This window comes from Ananas comosus, linkage group 18, assembly GCF_001540865.1.
Source record: "Ananas comosus cultivar F153 linkage group 18, ASM154086v1, whole genome shotgun sequence".
In the NCBI taxonomy this organism is placed as follows: Eukaryota; Viridiplantae; Streptophyta; class Magnoliopsida; order Poales; family Bromeliaceae; genus Ananas; species Ananas comosus.
The window spans coordinates 3,989,046-4,014,327 of record NC_033638.1 but is presented as its reverse complement, the minus strand read 5'-3'; the positions used below and the strand labels follow the sequence as shown (position 1 = coordinate 4,014,327).

The 25,282-nt window shown below is 42.2% G+C and overlaps 1 long non-coding RNA gene across 6 annotated transcripts; it reads right to left on the bottom strand.

The window, feature by feature from the left end:
- LOC109724288 lies at positions 1,280–4,393 on the bottom strand. Of its 6 annotated transcripts, none has more exons than XR_002219882.1 (7): positions 4,323–4,393; positions 4,124–4,225; positions 3,791–3,888; positions 3,604–3,705; positions 3,409–3,532; positions 3,169–3,250; positions 1,280–1,492 (listed from the first exon to the last, which is right to left on the bottom strand). It is a non-coding gene; the product is annotated as an uncharacterized LOC109724288 (long non-coding RNA). The 6 variants fall into 6 exon arrangements; XR_002219883.1 differs by lacking the exon at positions 4,323–4,393 and adding an exon at positions 1,986–2,173 and having other exon boundaries at positions 4,124–4,316; XR_002219879.1 differs by lacking the exon at positions 4,323–4,393 and having other exon boundaries at positions 4,124–4,316.

Genomic DNA, 25,282 nt, shown 5'->3' with positions numbered 1-25,282 from the left:
ATTGTATTCTAGTTATTTAGTAAATAAATTACAATATTCATAACTAAAAATTCAAAAAGAATTGCTAAACCTTAGAGTGGAAAATTTTATCTTTGTTGAATAATATTTTGGTTTTGGTTTCTTGTTTTTACTAAAAACCTAAAAGGGTTGTCTAAACTTAGAATGTGGCGACACCACATGGCAGTGGCGGAGAAGTGAGGTGGGGCCCAACATTTTTATTTTCAATCCAATTCTCCTCTCGCTTTCTTTTTCTCATTTCCCATCAATCTCTCACGTTTATTTGGGCAAAGAGAACAAAAATTGTACGGAGAGGGTTGTCCTAAATTATTCATTTAAGACTGAGAGATCTATTGCCATGTAGGTATTAGATTCCATATTTCAAGGTATTTGATAGGATAGTTGAAAATTTTCTTCCTTCAAATTTTTTGTTTAAATCTATTAACTAAAAAAAAATCATACCATACATAAAAAATTACAATTAAAAATTATAATTTTTTTGGTGAATTATTAATCCTATTCTAATCATTTTAGCAAATAAATTATAATATTTAATACTAAATATACGAAAAAGATTGCCAAACCCTATGATGGTTATTTTTTTACCGACCGTCCCTAGAGCAAATGGCAAAAGGGCTTGGTGGTTGGTATCCGAGACCCAAGTTCGAATCCTAGTTGATTCACATTTCTTACTAAGTTTATTTCTAAATGAAAATAAACGAAGCGGGTAGCATGCTACCTATCTCTCAAAAAAAAAAAAATTTTTTTTTAAATTTTTGCTATAAACCCAAAAGTATTGCCTAATATTTTTAAGTTAACAGGCCTAAAAAATACTTTGAATTTGCTAATAGTTGAAGGAATGAAAATTTTAACTACCCTACCAAATTGCTTTAAAATGTGGAATTAGATCCCTACATGGCAATAAATTTAGATCCTACAATCTCCAATAGATAATTTGGAGAACCTCTCCACATAATTTTCATCGATGCACATTGTAGTGGGGCCCACTTTTATTTTTTTCTACCTAATTCTCTTTTCTCTCTCTTATTCTCTATCAATCTCTATCATCTTTTGTTGCACAGCCTATTTTTAAATAATTAATTTTATTTTAAAATTTATATTCAACACATATAATCTAAACCATATGAAAAGCCAATGTCACGCCCTGGACTTCAGCAGAAGCTCACCAGGCACGTGCAAAGACCCGCCGTGTACACCACAACCTCAAGTATACACCAGGCGTCTATAATCCACATAGTAAAAGCATTCGATTCCAATCAGGTAATCAGAGCACAACTTAAAAGTATAGTAAACTTATAGAACCCAAAACCTTATTACAATTGAAAAGTAAAGAACATTTTACATAATTCCAGAATACATCACTTAGCTAAACCAAATTAAATCAATAGAGATTCATCTATTTAACATCGAGGAGGATCTATTTAACCGTTGATCCCTTGCCAGGAATCCCTAGCCTTTCCCACCGTGGAAGGCTCTGCAAAAACAACAACAAAGAGGGCCTGAGAACTATTAAACAATAGTTCCCAGTGGGTAAGCCGCCGAGAGTGGCGAAGGACACCACTAGGTCAACTGAGGCATAAGTATATAGCGATAAGTAAACAAAGTAGATGCAATAATAACAGAAATACTTAATTATACTATGCCTCCACAAGATATGTTTTCTAATATATTCCATACACTGATTATTATGCATGTAAATTATGCCAATTATCACTTTAATCTTATATATGTCATGTTGAACATTATCTTTACAGCTAAATTAGCTAATGACATTAGGTGGTTAATCTCCTACACTAACAGAAGTATAAATACATGTATAATATCACTATGTCACTGCTGAACAGGGATGTCAATCTCCTAGTGTGTTTATTGCTAGGTACGCTCAACTAACGACATAAAGTATTCATACTACAATGTCTATCTGACGTTAAAACCACTTTTGTTAACCCAATTAACCATAGACTTACACATAGTAAAGTTTTAGCCACGCCGTGCCTAATGGCCCCGTGGAAGTCAACACTACCCACAGCAATCCACTTCGGCGCTCAAATTCGTACATAAGCGAGCAATCTGTCGCTAAGCCACTCCGGAGCGCTGGCTTGGGGGGGGCGCGACCCCCACAAGCATGTGCGAAAGAGCACAATTGGCATGCAAGCTGTAATCCATAGCACAAGTATCATGATTTCATTATGTCTCAAACATGGAATCTCAACTCGACGCAAGGTCGACACTGTAGTACCAAATCATAAGTCACTATCAACTACTTGGTGTCATGTTACCATCAATAGCTAGGATGACTTAATAAGTTCAAGCTTTACATCATAATGGTGATTCTATCAGGCTATACATGGACACTCACCCATAGTCCTCTCACTACTCCTTATATATAAGGAAAGTGGTTTACTAAGATCATATCTAATGACTCGTGGCACATATCCTACAGTTCAATGTAAACCTTCACTATTAGAGTAAACCATTACTATGCCGTTTCTTCTACTTGACTATACAAGTATGTTATTATATCCAAATCTAGTTATTTACCAGATCATTATCACAATGCCCAATTCTAGTTACTTAACTAGATTATTCACAAGAACATGGAGTTCAGTTTAGCTTTATCATGTGAAAGCGAGGATTAACTGGTTAATATAAATAAGTCAATTCTCTTATAACATGCTCTTCACATGATCTTTATACTATTCGTTCCACACTATGAATGTATACTTATGTAACCTCATCCTACCTGATATACTTGAAGTTCAGTTATCAAGTTACAACATGGGATTTCATGAATAACTCTGTGGCCAAAACCCATTATCTCACATTCACTTATATACATATATCCAACTAAGTATCATGTTCATGGCTTTCTCAATGCACTAATTAGTGATGTTCTCTCTTACTTGTCTACACAAGTATTTTAATATCATGTAATGCGTGCTAGACTACCAGGAATCTCTAGACGCAAAGCAATTTTCATAATTTACCCCTTCTATTCCGAGGTTTACAGTTATCCAATATGTGATGCAGATTTATACATGCTCAATTCATTCAAATATACATATATTCACATGGATATGCAATAAATTCATTTGACAATGTCAAGAAGACATAGAGAAAATTCACCCATTTTGGTGAGGTCAGACCCACCTACTAGTCACGACTCTTAGTCACTTACAACTACAGGAATTTGGAGTCTCCAAGTCCTCTAGGTTTAGATTAAGACTCAACCCTGCATCCATTCAAGGGAAAGTACTTTCAGATCCACTCAATTTAGCTTCAAAAGGTCTCAATAATTAGCTCAAGGTGGTCTCAAAATCTGCTGCGAACTCCTTGCAAAAACTGCATTGTAGCTAATACCAAAACATCTAAATTTAGGGAGATTCTCACCTTGTACAATGCTATAGCTTAAATCCCTGTTTCGGTTTAGGTTAAAGCACCAAGTTTAACCTTCGAAAGCTCCTAAAAGTCAGCTGAGATTACTTCAACAATCTGTCGCAAACCTGCTGCGAACCTGCAGTGAACTAGCTTCAAAAACGGCATTATTACACTTACATAACCACTCAGTATAGGTTAAAACCTCACCCAGGTTTAGTCTAGAGCTCAATCTCCATTCCACTTAGTTGGAGCATCCCAAATCAGCTCTCAATTGCCCCTATATTCAGCTCAAAGTGATAATTAAAACTGCTGAAAATAGATCCAAGAAACAACATCATTACTTCCCCGGACATCTAATATAGCTTCAATATAAGGCAATTAGTGAATTAATTACCTTCTTAAAATCCTAATCCAGCTTACTCTTGGATTAAAATCGATAGTCACAGCCCAAGATACTCATTCTACGGCCTTTGTAAACTTTCTTGAACTCAGCTGGCAATAAGAACAAGGAATAAGATCAAATCCTCTATTATAGCTTTAAACTAGAGAGAGAACTTAACAAATCATCTTATACAGCTCCAACTCAAGTTGAAGCACATTAAATCCAATCCACAAAATTCCCAGAACTCAGCTAAAAGAGTTTTATAACCCTGCTGTGAGCTAACTTTAAAAATATCACTAATTCCACTACTATTTCCTCAAATTAGAGAATAGCTAGTTTGCTCACCATTCGAAGCTTAATCCCAGCCCATTCCTGAATTAGGGTTGAAGTTAAAGACCACCAAAGATTCCCTTTCACCTCATCCGCAGCTCCCTCCCAGCTCACCACCTCAGCCAACATGAAGAGGAGAAGAGAAAGGAGTTAATTCCATTAACTTCTACTCAAAAATGGAGAGAAGTTTTAGAGAGAGAAAGAGAGAGCTTACCCTATGTTCCCCAGGGCCAAAATGGATAAGGACCAGCTGAGGAAGTTGAGCTGGGCTTAAAAGAGATAAGCTCAAAGCCAAATTACCAAAACAACCTCATATCCACGCAGCTGCTGCATTGTGTACCGGTACACCACCAAGTTTGTACCGGTACACAATGGAAATTTCTGGAATTTCAAATTTCCAATGCACTTTTGATCTTTTGGCGGTTCAATCACTCCTTTAACTTGTCAAAAACCTTTCTACCACTCTTTAAAAGATGTAGGTTAACTCCAAATACCCATCCCACTCTCGAGCTTCGCACTTGACCAAGTTCAAAGTACTACATTTGAAAATTGCATTCACAATGTACTTTTCCACTTCCGGTTACTTGCTTACTTCAGTAATTTGTCAAAAACCTCTCAACAATCCTTCAAAGTTGTAGGATAGTTCCAATTACTATTCTAACACTCGAACGTCGCAATTTGCCAAAATTCAGTGTACTACAGCTAATTTGTAAAAAATTACATATTTAAGTTTTTATAATAAGATTTCAAAAATGTAATGTATAAATTTATTTTATACTCTATACATGGAACATTTCTTCTACCAATTTATCATTTTCTTTCCAACTATAAAAATTCATTACCAGCACCCGATATATTGGCATAGCATGCACTAAAATTATTTTTTAAAGATTAATATTATAAAATTAAAATCTAAATTGATAGATGCAATCTATAGTATATAAAATGTCTATATATAAAAACTTATAGAGTTTAAATTTTGTTATAGGGTTCCAAAACTGTGGTGTATAAGATGTATTTATACAATCGATGCACAGAATAATTTCGTGTTGGAAAATCTTTCTGATCTTTTATTACAATATTCTTTAAAAAACCAATTCGAAAATTCAATTACAGATTTAGAAAAATCCTGAAACAAAATTAAGTAACAAATACGATAAAAAAAAGGTTTAAATAAGGCTTGTGGATAGAGACGTGCAGAGCACTGTCCTAGAAGCAAAATTGCCCCTCTACGTGCGAGGCTTCCCGGCAATTACTCCTAGTGATACAACGACCACGTTCTACCCCGTCGGCACGCTTCCAAGGTGGCGCAAGATGAACCCAACCAGCTTTAGATCCAGCAGACGGAAACTCGGAGAAAACTCAGAAAGCAGAAAAAGACGAGAGGCTTTAGGTATGCTCGGGTTATTACTATTCAACAGCCTCGCCCCATATTTATAATCTAGGCGAGAATCTTGCTTCAACGTGTCAAAACCGTGTAGAACAAGATAAGCCTAAGATTATACAGATAAAGATTAGGATTAGGATTACGATAAAGATAAGGATTAAAATAAAGATAAAACTGATAAAATAAAAATAAAATAAACCGGGTGTATGGACCGCGCGCGCCGCAGCCCGCCCAGCCCGGCTCGTGCTCGTGCCGTGCATGTATTTAAACGAGATCATTACTCTCATTTTCTTCCAAGTAACTAGCCTGAGAACAAGGGAATACATAAAAACAACAATGTAAGGTACCGGACTTTTAAAGTTATGAAGTTACGGCGTACATTTGGTTAGAGAGCCATTTGAATGGTTCCGGTGAAGTCCGGTGAAGTTCGGGAGCATTCGGGCGTTTCGGTGCGCGTAGGCGCGAAAACGGAACCCGAAAGGCTATGTTGGAACGTGAACTAAATCCGGCATTAGCGCGGATGAAAAGATGATGTAAATACGCTCGAAAGCATATTTGGAGAGTCTCGGTTAGATTAGAAGTGAATCGGAGACCCACGGAGCGAAAACGGACCAAAACGGAGCGAAATCGGCAAAAGCTGAAATTTGCAGTTTTTCGGGACCCTCGGGGTCCGGACCCTGACTCCAAGGTCCGGACCCCGAGAGCGAAAAATGCCCATTTTGGGCTGTTGGTGAGGCTAAGAGTTGAGGGGCTTAATTGCACTTGTACATGAATGAGAGATAAAGAGAGGGGATGGCTCTCTCTCTTTCTCATTTTCTCTCAACCCTAGCTCCCTCTCTCTCTCTCTCTAAGATCTCTTTCTCTCTCTCTAAGAAGTGGAGCAAGGAAGGAGAAGGTGGAGGAGAAGGTCTAAAGAAGGAGTCTACTTCTTCTTCTTCTTCCTCTTTGGGCCATTGGAGCAAGCTTAGAGGTGAGCTTTTGATGCTCAATGATGGTAGCTTTCTAGATTATAGGTTTTAATCTCTAGAATGGGTTTAATTGGAATCCTAGCATGCTAAATAGTTGATTAATACTTGAATCTAGAGATCAATTGGTGGATTTTTGCCTAGTTGCAACCTAGGGCTCCAAAATGGGATTTTGGGAAATCTAGGGTTTTGATCTAAATTGAATAGTTATAAACCTAATTGCTAGGTATTCTAACGCGTTGGCGAAGTCGGTTCGGCGATTCGTCGAGCCGATGCAAAGATAGTGAAGAAAATGACCTTCCGACATTCGTTTCCGCCTGGAGGACCGTGGCGGCGTCCATAAATCGCGGGGTCAAATTCCGAGTGTCGTAGCAAGAAACCGAAGACCTATAATTTCAGGATCGCGGATCGGAGATCGTACGATGGTCGCGCGCGAATTGGGTCGAGCCGAGCGGCGTGCGCCGTGGGAGGCCGATTGCGAGTGACGACGAGCAATAGGAACACGATAAAAGGTGGGGGGTGTCCATCCCGAAGCAACTGAGCTTCTTCCTATGTCTGAGTTAGACTTGTTGATCATGTTCCAAGTATTTATTCTTATGCATTATAGGATATTGTTATAAATGTATTCCTTCCTTGCATGCTTGCTTAGTAGTGTAGCTGGGTGGTTTGACACATGATTCTAAGGGGCAAGAGGATTGGGTTGTTTGGCATGAGATCCTATAGTGATAAGAATTGGCGAACTTGAACTTGGTAACGAGAACCAATAGATTGTAAATTAGTGTATTAGAAACACTTATAACTTGGACGAGTGGCATGTAAACAATGATTATAACAATGACGAGTGGCATCGGAACCTAGTTATGGCATATTGCATGAGAACTTAGTGTAGTTGACACTTATGAGATTGAGCATAGGGATTAGTTGAGTTTCCCTAGTTATGATATATGCATGAGAACCTAGTGTAGTTGACACTTATGATATTGAGTATAGAGGATATGTAACATACCGAAACCTTGGTAATTAAATTCAAACCTTGGTCAAATTGACCAAAGTGCGAGGTTGGTACACTTCGGAGAGGCCGAAGGCGTCAAATAATGCAAAAATGCATTACTGGGGATCTTCGAGAGCTTTTGGAAATCAAAATCTGCAAACAACAGGTTTTGTGCTCTCGGGGACCGGTCCCTGGTGGGAGAGACCGGTCCCCGAACGCGTAGGCAGCGAGGGAGGCTGAGAAATCGGCTAAGTCCTGGAAAACCAGCTCTCGAGAACCGGTCCCTGCGAAGAGAGACCGGTCCCCAGAGACCGGTTCCATCAGGGGGAGACCGGTTGCATCGCGCGCAGCCTGCGCAGTCCGCGGGAGAAGCTCTCGGAGACCGGTCCTAGGTCGGGTAGACCGGTCCCTGACTGCGAAAAATGCCCAGTTCTGTGTACTTTAAAGGAGAAACTATGTAATTACTAGATAAGTAATTTGGAAACAGTATTAGAAGTGCATGGTTGGATTATAAGAATGAGAAAATTACAGAATGTGTGTAATAATTTGTAAGCTTTGTATTTGATTTAAAGTAATCAAGATACATTGTATGAAATATTTAGTTAGTTTACTTTCACTTGTGCTTGTGTTGCTTGCCCTCGTGCAAGCCATGTATATTGAAATTTTTTATGGGCATTTCTTTATACATGTTTGTTGTCGTTGTTGAGCCTTGGGCGAACAGAGGAGATTCTGTTCGTTCGGCGTCTATGTACGGGCCCAAACTGACCAAATTGGCAGTCTCGGGGCGTGACAGATTAAGTTTGCACTGGGAATAAAGTGGAGGGGCTTTGTTGTAATTGTTACAACACATTATACACCCAACCCTCTCTCCCTTTACAGCCATTCACACATCTCTCTCTCACTTTCTCTCTTTTCTCTCTCTAGAGAGCTAACCCTAGAGCTTGGAGAAGAAGAAGGAGAGGCTTAGAGGAGGATCCTTGGTGGATTTGGTGGGTCTAGAAGCTCTCCAACATGAAAGAGCTTGCTAGGACTTGGACTAGAGGTAAGCTCTTGTAGGATTTCCTCATGGGATTGGATTTAAACCCTAAGTTTTGGAGTTTTGAGCTTCTTAGAGGTTTTAGAAGCATGTTAGAGCAATGAACATCATGAAACCCTAGTTTTCTTCATGGTGCTCTAATGGGGGATTTCTAGGGTTTGCATTCTAAGCCCTAAAGATGGTTGGGATGGTTCTAAATGAGCTTCTAGAGATTAGATAAGCTCTCTTTTGCTTGTTTTAGAGATCAAAACCTAGGGTTTAGCAATGGGTTTGGTTATGGCACCAAATTTGGAGCTTTTGCCTCCGAGTGCTTCTAAGGCAAATTGACCTTGTAGAAACCTAATTGGAGGTGTCCTCGATGCGTGGGACAACTCCGTTTAACGTTACGAAAATGTTTAGATGGAGTTATTGATAAAAAGCCTAATTCGGCTTCGTTTTGCCGCAGGCGAGAAAGTAAAGCTTCAAAAATTCTAAGAAATTCACCGTAGCAACCTCTCAACTTTCTAAGGTGGGTGATGCATTCCAAGGACCTCGGAAATCCCTTTATGTTTAAAGTGTCATGTTTGAACATATATGTTTATGTTGAGCATGTTGCATAGTAAGGTTAATTGCGAGCTTTTATGGCATGATTGTGAATTTAATTTCGTATGAAATACTTGTAAGAATGTGAGAATTGTAAACCCTATTTATGTATGACAAGTGACAAGAGCCTAGAAGGGTTAGTGAACAAAAGTGACACATGGATATAGATCTAGTGAGTGACATTGATGAGTCTAGAACACTTAGAAAACAAGTGTGGTGTTTGGCATGAGGACAAGAATATAGCACTTAGAGAACAAGTGTGGCATGTGTACAATAACTTAGTAGTGCATATGACACTAGTGATAGTAAAGAATGCAAAGAAAAAAATGATTGAGACATTATGACATTTCAACCTTAGAGTTAAGGGTCATTTGAGTATGGTCTTCCTTAAAATTAAGGAATGGATTGAACTTGGAATCCTCAATGTAGGATTGATCGTACTTACCTTTAGTCCTTGCTCGAGGATGGTAGCTCCCCCTCGGGCGATGTACTCTGGAGTCGACATCACTGGGTTGTAGCGGGTATCTTCCCAGAGGACGATCCTATCGGGTTGTAGCGAGTATCTCCCCGGTTAATAGGATTTTGGGTTGGTGAGTTTGTTGAGGGCGAAACCTGCGGGTTAGCCAAGAGATTGGGTAAAGAAATTATGATCCTGCATTCATCATGAGCATTATATCGAGTATCGCATTTTATATTGTTCAAGCATATTAGTTGCATTTGTTAGTTGGTTACTTTCTTTCCTCTATTCTATTATGCCTGATTAGACCGTTAGTTGGTGCGGCTGATAGGGTGATCCNTTGTTAGTTGGTTACTTTCTTTCCTCTATTCTATTATGCCTGATTAGACCTAGTGGGATAGTCGGCGTGGTTGATTGCCGAACCCACTGGAAACTTTGTTGTAGTTCTCACATCCCTATTTCCACAGAGCCGGGACCGAGCGAGCCGGCAGACGACCGCGGTAAGGGCATCGCGCCCTAGGTAGAGACCGCCCGAGATGTTTTATTTCATAGTTGCATACCCTTTTGATATATCATCTTTTGTATTTCGATGATTATAGTTGTTAAATGAAAGGACATGAATGATGTAAACGAATTTATTTAATATTAATGTTATATTTTGGAGATATGAGATATAAAAAGAAATGATGAAAGAGCTGTAATAGAACTTGATAAGTAGTATACATATACGTGATTTAAAATTAATCATATTACTTATTGTTGTTAGTTCAGTACTTTCACTTTGGCTATTGCTCGCCCTCGTGCAAGCCGTTGTGTATGCTTCCGCTTATGCAAATTTTTACTCTATTGATACTTGTTGTTGAGCCTTGGGCGGACAGGGGAGGCTCTGTCCGTTCGGCGTCTGCTCGGTGCTCTCGAACCGGCCAAAAGGATCGTGCTCGGGGCGTGACAGATAAGATGGTATCAGTGCGGTAAAGTGTCAAAAAGTGAAAGCATAGAATGGACCTAGAGACCCTTAGGAATGAAAAACCTTAAGGATCTAGGAAACGTGAGTGACGCTGAATAAGTTAAAGCGAAGGCATGGATTGGGTCGATGTAATTATGTCTCTAATGTGGTTAGGGACTAAACTTAAGTTGTTATTTGTTTTCTTTTCCTTGTGTTGTGATCAACGGCCGACGACATGATGCTTTGGAATGAAAATGAATACACTTATGTGCTTTCGTCGGATTGGGTAAAATCGAGTATGTTGTCTACGTAACCGACGTGAGTTGCTTCGTTTCAGGAAGCAATGCCGCTTCATGGACGACCTAAGTTGCCTTGTGGTCGACCGCGGACGAGGTCTATGGTCGAGGAGTCAAGTACGGCTCCCGTGCAACCTGGAGCATGTGGCAACGGGGAGCTTCGGGAGCAGATGGCCGCGCTTATTGGCATAGTGCGACAGCAGGGGGAATCCGTTCAGCGCCAGGCGGAATCCGTTCAGCGCTAAGGGGAGCAAATTCAAAGGCTCCAGGAGGCCTTGGAGCGACAGCAGGCGGCGGCGGCGACGGCGGCACCCGTGGAGGCCGTGCACCCTGCGCCTCCTGCAGAGGTGCCGAGTACAGCCGAGGGTGTGGCTGCGGCGACCGTGCAAGTTACGATAATGCCGGCTGGATCGGGGACCTCAAACCCCGATAGTGCGGCGGAAGAGGCGGAGCGAGAGCGCGCGTTGGCGGCTCTTATTCAGTTCCAGAAGTTTAACCCACCTACCTTCGAAAGGGGGGTGGTGGAACCAGCGGTGGTGGAGTCCTGGATCGACTCCATGGAAACACTTTTCGAGGATCTTAACACCTTGGAGAAGGTCAAGGTGTACCTCGCCACACATTGCCTTGAGAAGGCGACGAAGGTGTGGTGGAAGCGTGTTAGGCGGGATCGATCGCCCGATCTTCCGCCTATGTTGTGGGAAGAGTTCCGGAGGGCGGTGTTCGCCAACTACTTCCCCGATACGGTGAAGCGGAAGTTGCAAGAGAAATTCCGCAAGTTGAGGCAAGGAGATTGCTCGGTGGCAGACTACGAGCAGGAGTTCTCCCACCTCATTGACTGCGTCCCGGATGTTGTTAGGGATGACCGGAACCGAGCAGACTGGTTCCTACAAGGATTGCGGCCGGGGATTCATAGGGCCGTGCAAATCCTTAAGCTCACGACCTTTGCGGAGGTCTTTGATCGGGCTTTGTGGGCGGAGCATGGCTATGCCCACAAACGCGAGGAGGGCGAGTCCACAGCTGAGGCAAAGGAGAAGAGCAAGAAGCGGACGGCGGGTTGCACCGGGGGCCGGCCAAATGCTAAGAAATCCCCTCGGTATCCCCGACAGCAGTCGAGGAGTTGGAGGCCATCTCGTTGTGTTATTTGCGGTGGTAACCATCAACCGCCGACATGCCCGTAGCGGGAGGGAAAATGCTTCAGGTGTGGCCAACCTGGGCATACGTCAAGAGAGTGCCCTAGCTGGGGTTTATCTGCACCGACCTCGGCATCAGTTTCTTATACTCCGAGACAGCAGGCGGGATTACCGCCGGCTATGTCGACTGGACGCTCGTCTTCATCGCATCAGCCGGAGGCATTGAGGGCACCAAGTAGGCGAGTCTTTGCCACTCAGGTGGAGGAGGAGCCGATTCCTGTTCCCGACGATATCGTGGCAGGTATTATCTCGATCAGAGGCACTAGAGCTAGAACTTTGTTCGACACTGGTGCATCGTATTCATTTATAGATGCATCATTCGCTAGGACTCATGGCATTAAGATTGTACACCATTATGACTATTGGACGGTGAATTCGGTCGAGCATACCTTCCATCTTCACGAAGAGTGTGTAGCGTGCCCAGTGCAGATAGGTGATTGGGTCATGCCGATCGACCTGTTGGTGTTGAATCGAATGTGGGGTTTCGACGTGATCTTGGGGACCAACCGGCTCTCCAAGTATTATGCCGTGAGATTGCGAAAGTAAGGTGATCACGTTCCGTGAGCCTAATCGAGAGGAGCTAGTGTATCGGGCAGCTAAAAGCTCGCTCTTCACAGCGACTGTGTTGGCGGCATGGGCGAGAAAGATGATAAAGGGCGGTTGTGAAGCCTATTTGGCGACAATGGTAGAGGCCCAGAAGGAGCACCCGGAACTTAGTGGTATTCGGGTGGCGTGTGAGTATCCAGATGTATTTCCGGCGGAATTACCGGGTTTGCCACCAGACCGGGAGATCGAGTTCGTTATTGACTTGGTGCCCGGGGCGGCTCCAATTTCGAAGGCTCCGTATAGAATGGCACCGGCGGAGCTAAAGGAGCTCAAGGCATAGTTGCAAGACTTGCTCGACAAAGGCTTTGTGAGGCCGAGCGCGTCACCCTGGGGAGCTCCGGTGCTATTCGTTAAAAAGAAGGACGGCACACTTTAACTCTGCGTGGATTACCGCGAGTTGAACAAGGTCACAGTGAAGAATAAGTACCCGTTGCTGAGGATTGATGACTTATTCGATCAGTTGCAAGGGTCAAGGTTATATTTAAAGATTGATCTTCAATCAGGGTATCATCAATTGAAGATACGGCCAGAGGATGTGCAGAAGACGGCGTACCGTACGCGGTATGGCCATTATGAGTTTACAGTGATGCCGTTTGGGTTTACTAACGCCACGGTGGCGTTCATGGACTTAATGAATAGAGTCTTTCGTCCGCTATTGGACCGGTGCGTCATGGTATTCATTGACAACGTATTGGTATATTCTCGGACCGAGGAAGAACACGAGGAGCACTTGAGGACCGTGTTGGAAATACTCCAAAAAGAGAAGTTATATACCAAGTTGAAGAAATGCGACTTTTGGCTATCGGAAGTCACTTTCCTTGGTCATGTAATTTCGGGTGATGGTATCTCGGTGGACCCGAAGAAAGTGGAGGCAATTAGAGATTGGCCTCGCCCGACAAGCGTATCGAAGGTCCGCAATTTCCTTGGGCTAGCGGGCTACTACCGGTGGTTCCTGGAGGAGTTTGCTAAAATAACTACTCTCCTAACGCGCCTCACACACAAAGGGGTGAAATATGTTTGAAGCCCCGAATGCGAGCGGAGCTTTGAGGAGTTAAAAGAAAGATTGACCACGACCCCGGTGCTTGCTCTACCGACGCCTGGGGGAATATTTGTGATATATAGTGATGCTTCCTACGTTGGACTCGGGTGTGTCTTGATGCAAAACGGCCGAGTTATCGCATATGCTTCGCGCCAATTAAAGACGTATGAGAATAACTACCCGATCCACGATCTTGAGCTAGCGGCGGTGATATTCGCGCTAAAGTTGTGGAGGCATTACTTATACGGGGAACATTGTGAGATCTATACGGATCACAAAAGCCTTAAATACTTGTTCACCCAAAAGGAATTAAATATGCGACAACGGCGGTGGTTAGAGTTGTTGAAAGATTATGACGCCACTATAGTTTACCACCCGGAAAAAGCCAATGTCGTTGCCGATGCACTTAGTAGAAAGTCGGAAAAAAATTTGGCTTTGGCAATTACACCCCAACCATTATTGCAAAAGGAGATGCAACGGCTTGGTTTGGAAATAGTGGAGCCGGGAGTGCCGGCTATACTTGCCGCGTTTGCAGTGCAACCGACCTTATTGGAGAGGATAAAAGAGCTGCAAGCTTCCGATGAGTATCTCCAAAAGGTGCGCGGTAAAGTTGAGAGTGGTAGTGCCGATGATTTTGGCATTGGGACCGACGGCACACTTCGATTTTGGAATCGTTGGTGTGTGCCTAAGAATAAGGACATCCGCAAAGCAATTATGCAAGAGGCGCATCAATCCCCTTATAGTATCCACCCGGGCGGCACAAAAATGTATCAAGATTTGAAATTGCACTATTGGTGGCCGGGCATGAAGAAAGAGATTGGGGAGTTTGTTGCGCAATGTCTTACTTGCCAACAAGTAAAAGCGGAGCGGCGGTTTCCGACGGGAAAGTTGCAAAGTTTACCTATACCCATTTGGAAATAGAAAAATATTGCAATGGACTTCGTGACCGGGTTGCCTCGATCTCAAGGTGGACACGATGCAATTTGGGTGATAGTAGACTGGTTGACGAAGTCGGCGCATTTTCTACCGATTCATATTATATGGTCGGGGAACAAGTTGGCTCAACTGTATATCGACGAAGTTGTGAGACTTCACGGGGTACCGGTGTCTATCGTGTCAGATCGGGACCCGAGGTTCACATCTCACTTTTGGAGGAGCCTACAGGAAGCCTTAGGCACACGGCTCGACTTTAGTACGACATTTCATTCTCAAAGTGATGGTTAATCAGAGAGGACGATACAAATACTTGAGGATATGCTTCGAGCGTGTATACTAGACTACAAGGGCGGTTGGCATGATCACTTATCGATGGCGGAGTTCGCGTACAATAATAGTTATCAAGAGAGTGTCGCGATGGCGCCATTCGAGGCCCTTTATGGAAAGAAATGTCGCTCTCCAATCCATTGAGCGATGTAGGCAAGAGAGCGGCTCTCGGCCCCGATGTAGTGAGGGAAGCGGAGAATAAGGTTTGCCTTGCCCGCCAAAGACTCACTACGGCGCAATCTCGGCAAAAGAGCTATGCCGACAAACGGAGAAAAAACATAGAGTTTGCAGTTAGCGACCACGTCTTTCTAAAAGTGTCGCCGATGTGGGGAATTAGACGGTTTGGGCTCCGTGGAAAGCTAAGTCCCCGGTACCTTGGGTCGTTCGAAGAATTCGAGCGGGTCGGTGCGGTGGCGTACAAAATAGCATTACTACCGAGGCTTGCGGGAGTACACGACGTGTTCCATGTATCGAATCTCCGCAAGTACATTCATGACCCCGAGCATATCCTGTCGTTTGAACCGTCCGAGATCCAAGAGGACATGACCTATGAAGAGTTCTCGGCATGCATCATCGATCGAGAAGTGAGAAAACTACGAAATCGCGAGATTCCGTATGTTAAGATTTGTTGGTGCAATCACGATGATCAAGAAGTTACTTGGGTGCTCGAGAGCGCAATGCGGGAGCATTATCCTCACCTCTTTAACGAGCTGAATTGAGGTATGAGTTTAAGTCTAAATTAAGTAAGTTTCGCGGACGAAACTAAATCTAAGGAGTGGAGAATGTAACATATCGAAACCTCGATAATTAAATTCGAACCTTGGTCAAATTGACCAAAGTGCGAGGTTGGTACACTTCGGAGAGGCCGAAGGCGTCAAATAATGCAAAAATGCATTACTGGGGATCTTCGAGAGCTTTTGGAAATCAAAATCTGCAAACAGCAGGTTTTATGCTCTCGGGGACCAGTCCCTGGTGGGAGAGACCGGTCCCCGAACGCGTAGGCAGCGAGGGAGGCTGAGAAATCGGCTAAGTCCTGGAAAACCAGCTCTCGGGAACCGGTCCCTGCGAAGAGAGACCGGTTCCATCAAGGGGAGGCCGGTTGCATCGCGCGCAGCGTGCGTAGTCCGCTGGAGAAGCTCTCTGTAGCACACTGGACCTGCGAAAATTGCGGGGTTCGAGTGATTGGATGTGTTTTGAGCTTTTCCACACTTGGTGGAAGGTTGTAGAATGTTTTCCGACCTAAAAAGTTCGAAAACCTGAGTTCTGGACGAGTCCTGAGAGTTTTTACTCTCAAGGACCGGTCCCTGGCTAGGAGAGACCAGTCCCTCCGGAACAGTATTGCGGCAGCCTTGAGGCAACCAGTCCCTGGCGGATGAGACCGGTCCCCGAGCGCGTCCACGCGGGGAGAGACCGGTCCCGTGCGAGGAGAGACCGATTCCCGAACGTTGGATTTTCGGGGCAGGCTGAGAGACTGGTCCCATGTCGGGGAGACCGGTTCCTCAGTCTGAAAACTGCCCAGTTCGGGCTGATGCAATATTGGGAATTTGAGTGGCCTATTGGGATTTTGTTACATTTGATGGCTTATATGGCCATTTCACCCTCTCCCTTTTCTTATTTCTCATTCTCTTATTCTCCCAACACCCTTGATAGAGAAGGAGAAGAAGGAAGAGAAGAAGAAGAAGAAGGAGAAGAAGAGGAGGATCTAGCTTGAGGACTTGGAGCATTTCCCCCCCCTTCTCTTCCCACCTTGTTGGTGCTTGAAGGCTTGGACTTGGAGCTTGCAAGAGAGGAGATCTTCACCCTTGGAGCTTGGATTGGAGCTTCTAAGGAGGTTGGTTGCTCATTTCTTCCCTCTAGACCATGTTTTGTTGGTTTTTAGGAGATGAAACCCTAGAATGGGAAATCTAGGATTTATTTGGGGCTTTTTTATTTAGGGCTTTTTGAGCTAATCTAATTGGATTAGAACCTTAGTTTAGGTTGCTTTGGAAGGGATCTAGCCCTCTTTTGGAGCATGAGAGAGATTTTCTACTCCTTAGGTGAGTTTTTGCCCCTTTGCTTGTAATGGTTAATGTTTGAGCCTAGAGTTGCTCGTAACGTTTGTTTATCTCTTCGCTCCTTACCTTTAGGGTACTTGGAGACTTGTAGACAACTCCGTTTGGCGAAACGAAGGGTTTCGAGACGGTTCGGTGGGTTTAACCTAGCCTAGCATATGAAAGATTCTCATATCCTATGTTTTATGTTTCGTAAAGTATAAATTCTTGCATTTCCATGATAAATATAATTATTGTGAATTTTAGGATGTTTAACATGCCTATGTTATGTGTAAGAAATTTCGGACCTGTATATAATAGAGAGCTAGCATGTGGGACTTGTACATGATTGGCATCCTATTGAGACTTGGAATCATAATTCCTATTATGAAAATGAATATTACTTTCATGCATTTAAAGCTATTTCCTACTTAAGACTTAAAGGATCTTAGTAAGCCATAAAGAGGCTCGGGGACTTGTACTTCTTGAGAATAATTGGGCTAATGCCATAATGGGGCATTGAGCTCGGATTAAATGAGAACCTAGTACTAATGTCATGAATGGAACATAGATTATGAAATGCGTTAACTTATAACAAGCTTAAGTGTCATAAAGAGGCACTAAGCATAGTGAGTGTTGGAACATCACTTTGAGACATTGAACCAGAGCTTTGAGATGCTAGTGACTTGTACCATGTTAGAGACATGATGATTGGACGTTTGAGATGTTGACTACGCTTGTTTTCCTTTTGTGCTCATTTGCACATGCTTGTGAGGGTCGCTCCCTACAAGCCGGCACTTCGGAGTTGGCCTACGCGACTTATGTTCACTCGTGCGGTATCGAGAAACCTATGGGGTCGGGAGGGATGGACTCATTCCTAGAGTGGAAATGCTGGAGCTACCACCGACACTTAGGTGGCACAAACTGGATAGGCTTAGTAGTTTGATTACCTTGACATGCTTATAGCATAGTGTTCGGACTTGTAGTATACATGATAGTCTTATTTGTTGCATCATAGTATACTTTGCTACCATGATAGAGCATATTCATCATACATTGATATAATGGATCATGATACCTACTTGCTCGTTATGTTGGGACATATTAGTTATGCTTGGACATACTTCATGTTGATAAAGTAGATGTACAACACATTTGACATTATGTTTATTTGCGACATAATAGTTCAGCATTTTAATCAGGCTTTCATAAATGCAATTCATTTATTATTATTGTTGCTTTTTGGACTTACCCTTTTCTTTTGGGGCCTAGTGGTGTATTGAGCTGAGGTCAGTAATTGCCCACTGGGAACTATAAATTATAGTTCTCACGCCCTCTTTTTCTTGATGTCATTTCAGAGCCTTCCACGCCGGGAGAGGCTAGGGACCGCGGAAAGGGTATCGCCTCGAGTTAGCTTGGCTTCGAGGAACGCGTTGATAGGTGGTCTACCTCTCGTTGTTTTCTTTTTGGAGAGGTTGAGAGCTGTACCAGTGTAATATAGACCACCCATTTTGTGTACTTTTGAGATGGTTGTTGTATAACTTTATGTTTTCTCTTTATTACTTAGTTGTTCCATCTACTCTTATCATAAATTATAGATTTGTACTTACTCTGATATCTCTAGTTGTAAATCATCTCTTACTTTATTTTCGCTGTTATTGTAGACGCCTTATATGTGTAGACATATGGCTGGTCTGGGCGCGCTACCGAGAGGGCCTCTGTCGGTCCCGGGGCATGACACTCTCGAAGACCGGTCCCAGGTCAGGGAGACCGGTCCCTAACTGCGAAAAATGCCCAGTCTGGGCAATGCACTGGGAATAAAGTGGAGGGGCTTTGTTGTAATTGTTACAACACATTATACACCCAACCCCCTCTCCCTTTACAGCCATTCACACATCTCTCTCTCACTTTCTCTCTTTTCTCTCTCTAGAGAGCTAACCCTAGAGCTTGGAGAAGAAGAAGAAGGAGAGGCTTCGAGGAGGATCCTTGGTGGATTTGGTGGTCTAGAAGCTCTCCAACAAGAAGGAGCTTGCTAGGACTTAGACTAGAGGTAAGCTCTTGTAGGATTTCCTCATGTGATTGGATTTAAATCCTAAGTTTTGGAGTTTTGAGCTTTTTAAAGGTTTTAGAAGCATGTTAGAGCCATGAACACCATGAAACCCTAGTTTTCTTCATGGTGCTCTAATGGGGGTTTCTAGGGTTTGCATTCTAAGCCCTAGAGATGGTTGGGATGGTTCTAAATGAGCTTCTAGAGATTAGACAAGCTCTCTTTTGCTTGTTTTAGGGATCAAAACCTAGGATTTAGCAATGGGTTTGGTTAGGGCACCAAATTTGGAGCTTTTGCCTTCGAGTGTTTCTAAGGCAAATTGACCTTGTAGAAACCTAATTGGAGGTGTCCTCGATGCGTGGGACAACTCTGTTTAACGTTACGAAAAGGTTTAGATGGAGTTATTGATAAAAAGCCTAATTCGGCTTCGTTTTGCCGCAGGCGAAAAAGTAACTTCAAAAATTTCAAGAAATTCACCGTAGCAACCTCTCAACTTTCTAAGGTGGGTGGTGCATTCCAAGGACCTCGAAAATCCCTTTTTGTCTAAAGTGTCATGTTCGAACATATATGTTTATGTTGAGCATGTTGCATAGTAGGGTCAATTGTGAGCTTTTATGGCATGATTGTGAATTTAATTTCGTATGAAATCCTTATAAGAATGTGAGAATTGTAAATCCTATTTATGCATGACAAGTGACAAGAACCTAGAAGGGTTAGTGAACAAAAGTGACACATGGACAGAGATCTAGTGAGTAACATTGATGAGTCTAGAACACTTAGAAAACAAGTGTGGTGTTTCGCATGAGGACTAGAACATAGCACTTAGAGAACAAGTGTGGCGTAAGTACAAAACATTCGTAATGCATATGACACTTGTGATAGTAAAGAATGCAAAGAAAAAAATGATTGAGACATTATGACATTTCAACCTTAGAGTTAAGGGTCATTTGAGCATGGTCTTCCTTAAAGTTAAGGAATAGATTGAACTTGGAATCCTCAATGTAGAATTGATCGTACTCACCTTTAGTCCTTGCTCGAGGGTGGTAGCTTCCCCTCGGGCAATGTGCTCCGGAGTCAATATCACTGGATTGTAGCGGGTATCTCCCCTTAGGACGGTCCTATCGGGTTGTAGCGGGTATCTCCCCGGTTAATAGGATTTTGGGTTGGTGAGTTTGTTGAGGGCGAAACCTGCGGGTTAGCCAAGAGATTGAGTAAAAAAATTATGATCCTGCATTCATTATGAGCATTATATCGAGCATCGCATTTTATATTGTTCAGGCATATTAGTTGCATTTGTTAGTTGGTTACTTTCTTTCCTCTATTCTATTATGCCTGATTAGGCCTAGTGGGATAGTCGGCGTGGTTGATTGCCGAACCCACTGGAAACTTTGTTGTAGTTCTCACATCCCTATTTCCACAGAGCCGGGACCGAGCGAGCCGGCAGACGACCGCGGTAAGGGCATCGCGCCCTAGGTAGAGACCGCCCGAGATGTTTTATTTCATAGTTGCATACCCTTTTGATATATCATCTTTTGTATTTCGATGATTATAGTTGTTAAATGAAAGGACATGAATGATGTAAACGAATTTATTTAATATTAATGTTATATTTTGGAGATATGAGATATAAAAAGAAATGATGAAAGAGCTGTAATAGAACTTGATAAGTAGTATACATGTATGTGATTTAAAATTAATCATATTACTTGTTGTTGTTAGTTCAATACTTTCACTTTGGCTATTGCTCGCCCTCGTGCAAGCCGTTGTGTATGCTTCCGCTTATGCAAATTTTTACTCTATTGATACTTGTTGTTGAGCCTTGGGCGGACAGGAGAGGCTCTGTCCGTTCGGCGTCTGTTCGACGCTCTCGAACCGGCCAAAAGGATTGGACTCGGGGCATGACAGGATAGGTGCATTTCCCTAGTTGTGGCATATTATATGAGAATTGAGTGTAGTTGATACTACGACATTGAACATAGGGATAGGTGAATTTCCCTAGTTATGATTCGGGTAGAAAACCTAAAGTGTTATGTTGTTAACCCTAGATGGTAGGGTATTCCTGGTTCACAAGTATTGGATCGTGCTCACATAGCCTGTCTGCGCTTGTAGTGGTCGCTCCACACACGCTGTGCACTCCAGAGTTTTAGTTACTCGAGGGGCAGTCGTCGTGTGCTGCCTGGACAGTCGTCGTGTGCTGTCCGCATGCGGTCTCGGGGGATAGTTCAGCGAGACTTCTCCCCTATGAGACTTAAAAACGTGAGACTGAGAGCGAGCCTCGGGTTAGCCGAGAGATTGGGTGATCTAATGAATAGCCTTGTTAATGAACATAGTAGTATGGTGGCTAGCCTTTACTGTGAGTTACATTGTTATTGAGCATAGTCGTTTGGTAGTTAGCCTGGTGGATTTGCCTTCATACCGTGAGTGAACATACTATTCCTTTACCTATGAGATTTGAGCGAGACAGCCTTGTACCTAGCAGAGTGAGATTGAGTCGGGCGAGGAGCGCAGTAGCTCTTTGCCTAGGACCTTCGAGATTGAGTCGGGCGAGGAGCGGGGTAGCTCTTTGCCTAGAACCTTTGCGATTGAGTCGGGCGAGGAGCGGGGTATCTCTTTGTTTAGGACCTTCGAGATATTAGTTGGGCGAGATAAGAGCGGGGTAGCTCTTCACCTATGTGGTTCGAGATCTTAGGCAGGTTAGTCTAGTAGATTGGGTTGTGAGGACAAGAGCGGGGTAGCTCTTCCCTTGCAGGATTTGAAGTCTTAGGTGGGGTAGCCTAATGAATTGGGTAATGACATGAATAACATAAGCAGATTTGCATTCATACCATGATTAGACATAATAGGCTGCATAACTATGTGGTAGTTGTATTCGTTACATTGTTGAAGCATACTAGCATGATGGTAGGTTGTTGCTAGATGATGTTCCATGCATTCCTTACATTTGATGGCATAGTAGATTATAGTAGCAGTTTATTTCTATCTACCTTTCTATCTATCTATCTGTACCAGCTTAGACCTAGTGGGAAGATCGGCGGAGTCGGCGGTCGAATCCACTAAGAACTATGTTTATATAGTTCTCATCCCATTTTACTGCAGGGCCGAGTGCGAGCGTTCCGGGAGAGGATCGCGGTAAGGGCATAGCGCCCTAGTGTAGTGACTTTCCATTATGCATTAGAGCTACCTTTTGCATATGAGCGTAGATGATGTATAGGTGTGAGGCTATTTTGGAAAATGTAAACTTATGTTCATGTTTTGGAAGTTTAAGTGTAATCAAGTTGTATTAAAAAGGGTTGAATGAATGTAATAGCTTAGTATCTCTCTCTTTTATTCATTTGTTTATTACTCGTGATGCTTGCTCTTACATGTTTAGCACTGGTTGTGCTCTCGTCGTTGTTGCTGATTGTGTACGTATTCAAGTGCTTTCCTGGGAACTTGTTGTACATAATCTCATCGCTTTAGCCGTGGGCGGATAGGGGAGGTGCTGTCCGTCCGATATCTGTCCGACGTGCCCGAACCAGACCAAATTGGTAGCGGGCTCGGGGCATGACAAACAAACACCCTTTTGATTTTCAATGTGGGACTAAATATCACACATGAAAATTTTAGTTGGGCTCCCCAAGCGGCCCATTAACAATTATGGGCTCTTAAGAGGCCTTAACAAGTTTTAAATCATAATAAACCCAATAAAATCCAATATTTCGAACTTGCCTATCTTATCACATATTCCATCGTTCTAACCTATCGTTGCCACATTCTGTCATGAGATCATAAAACCTACCGATCGCGGGGTTTGCCCTCCTCATGTTTCTCCCTTTCTCATTCTCTTGCCACGCTACAGTTTTGAATTTTACTCTATCTTCTTCTCTCTCGCACTCTCTCTAGTTTTTTTTTTTTTATGCTTTTATTCTCATATTTTTACTGTAGAGTTGTTGATGCCTCTTCTTCACATTCTCCTACTTTTATATTTTTTATTCTTCAACTTCTTCTTTTATACCCTTACTATATTATTCGAAATTTCAAACCTACCCTTTGTTTTCCAAAATACCCATCTAAACTCCAAATCCCATTAGAAACAAAAAGGACATTTTGCTCAATTAGGAATAAATTATCAATAGAAATATATGAATTTCCAGTTATCAAGCTACGTGACGTCTGGTGCTGCTTTTTCCCTTCCCTTGTTCCCCTTTTCCCCCTTTACCGAATACCTCATTTTGGACTATACAGCGTTTGGCTGAGTTTAGATAAAAAAAATAAATTTTTTTGAAGTGATTTGTAAAGCTGTTTGGTAAACATTTTTTCATATTTGCGTATAATAATTATTTTACAAAATTTTATCTTAAAATAATTTAAAATTTAAATTTAAGTTTAAAATTTGAATTCAAATTTAAATTTAAAAATTAAATTTGCACAAAAATTTTAAATTTGATATTTAATTTTCAATATAAATTTGAAAATTGAATATTTAAAATTTAAATTTTGAATCTTTGAATCTAAATTTAAATTTTTAAATTCAAATTTAAAATTAAAAATTAAATTTAAAATTTAAATTTACAATCTAAAATTTTGAAAATTTAAAATTTAAAATTTAATACTTTAAATTTAAAATTCAAAAATAAAAATATTTTTGAAGTTTAAAAATTTGAAATTTGTAATTTAAAACTAAAATCTTATAATTTCCTGTTGAGCCAGTTAGGCGCGAACAGCTGTGTCACGCCCCGAGCCCGCCAATTTGGCCGGTTTCGGGCACGCCGACAGACCGCCGAACGGACAGGGTTTCCCCGGTACCGCGGACAGAGTCTCCCCTGTACATTCAAGGCGTCGCAATCAATACAATGTACAAAGTTCCAACCAGGAACACATTTCAATCAAGGATTGCATAAGGAAGTATCAAAAACATAATCTACTTGCTATTACAAGCATTCACATTCACCAGATACATTTTACATCACAATTACTTATTACATTTAACTTCCAAATACAATCCAGCTTTTATTACAAATTATTACAACTTGATTCTTTTCATTTTCTTACATCCCTAAGTAAAGGCCGACTCAGGGTACCGCTATCTCTGGTCTCAGTGGGTTAGCGGCGTAACTATGGAGATACGCCCTCGCTCGCGCCGCCGCGCGCTCAGTGTGAACCTGTAATACCCCAAAACCACGTGGGTGAGAACCAACATCTATGGTTCCAGTGGTACGGCTACCCAACGAAAAGCTTCGACCAATAGGTTGCAAGGGAAGGCAACTGCAAGTTAGTTCAATAAACAGATAGATATATATATTCTTGATTATGCAACGAATAAACCATGCATTGCCTCACGAGCAATATGAAGATCATGCAATGATGCGACTATACAACCAACTAGTAATTCAATTCGATTACTACTTTCATCCAATTGACATTTAAGGTTTTCTGTCTTTACCATTTTAATCATAAGTTTTATCTATCTTTACAAGCTAACGCCCGCTCGGTCTTGAGTCAATTGTCTGCGGAGTAACCGCACAAAGCCAGGCCCGAGGTGAAGGACGTCTCACTTGCACCTCGGTCTTAAATCCCCTCAACTAGGATATCACTATAGCTCATAAGTCTATTACCAATCACTTGCTAACCCGATGGTTTCGCCCTCACAAACTCACCAACGCAAAATCCCATTAACCGGGGAGATACCCGCTACAACTCGTGGGTACCGTCCTCTGGGGAGATACCCGCTACAGACCCAGTGATGTCGACTCCGGAGCCACATCGCCCGAGGGGACTACTACAACCTCGAAGCGACTAAAAGTGAGTATATCAATCCTACATTGAGGACTCAAAGTTCAATCCATTCCTTAACTTTAGGAAGACTATACTCAAATGACCATGAACTCTACGGTTGAAATGTCATAATATTTCAATCATTCTTTTCTTTGCATTCCTTACTATCACTGTGTCATATACACTACTAATTCTTGCGGACTCTTGCCACTCTTTTTTCTAAGTGTTCAACATGCCATTAGTACTTCCACTTATACTTAAATCATATGCCACTCGATCTAATATATATAGATTGTGTCCACGTCACATATCATATTCATATGTCATTGTTTCTCAATGTCGATATCTCTAATTCACCTAGAGTTATCGAGCCAAGTTCACATGCATGTTCATTTAACATAATCCACAATATGTCAATATACATTCATCTAGTAGTATTCTACAATAAATCAACAAGCACTCATTCATCATATTCCAATATGTCTAATAATATATGTATCAACATGGATTTCTTAATTTGCTTAGACATAAAGCGACCTAGTAGCTTCGGTAAGCACACCCACCTTAACTCGCCGTTCCGATTGC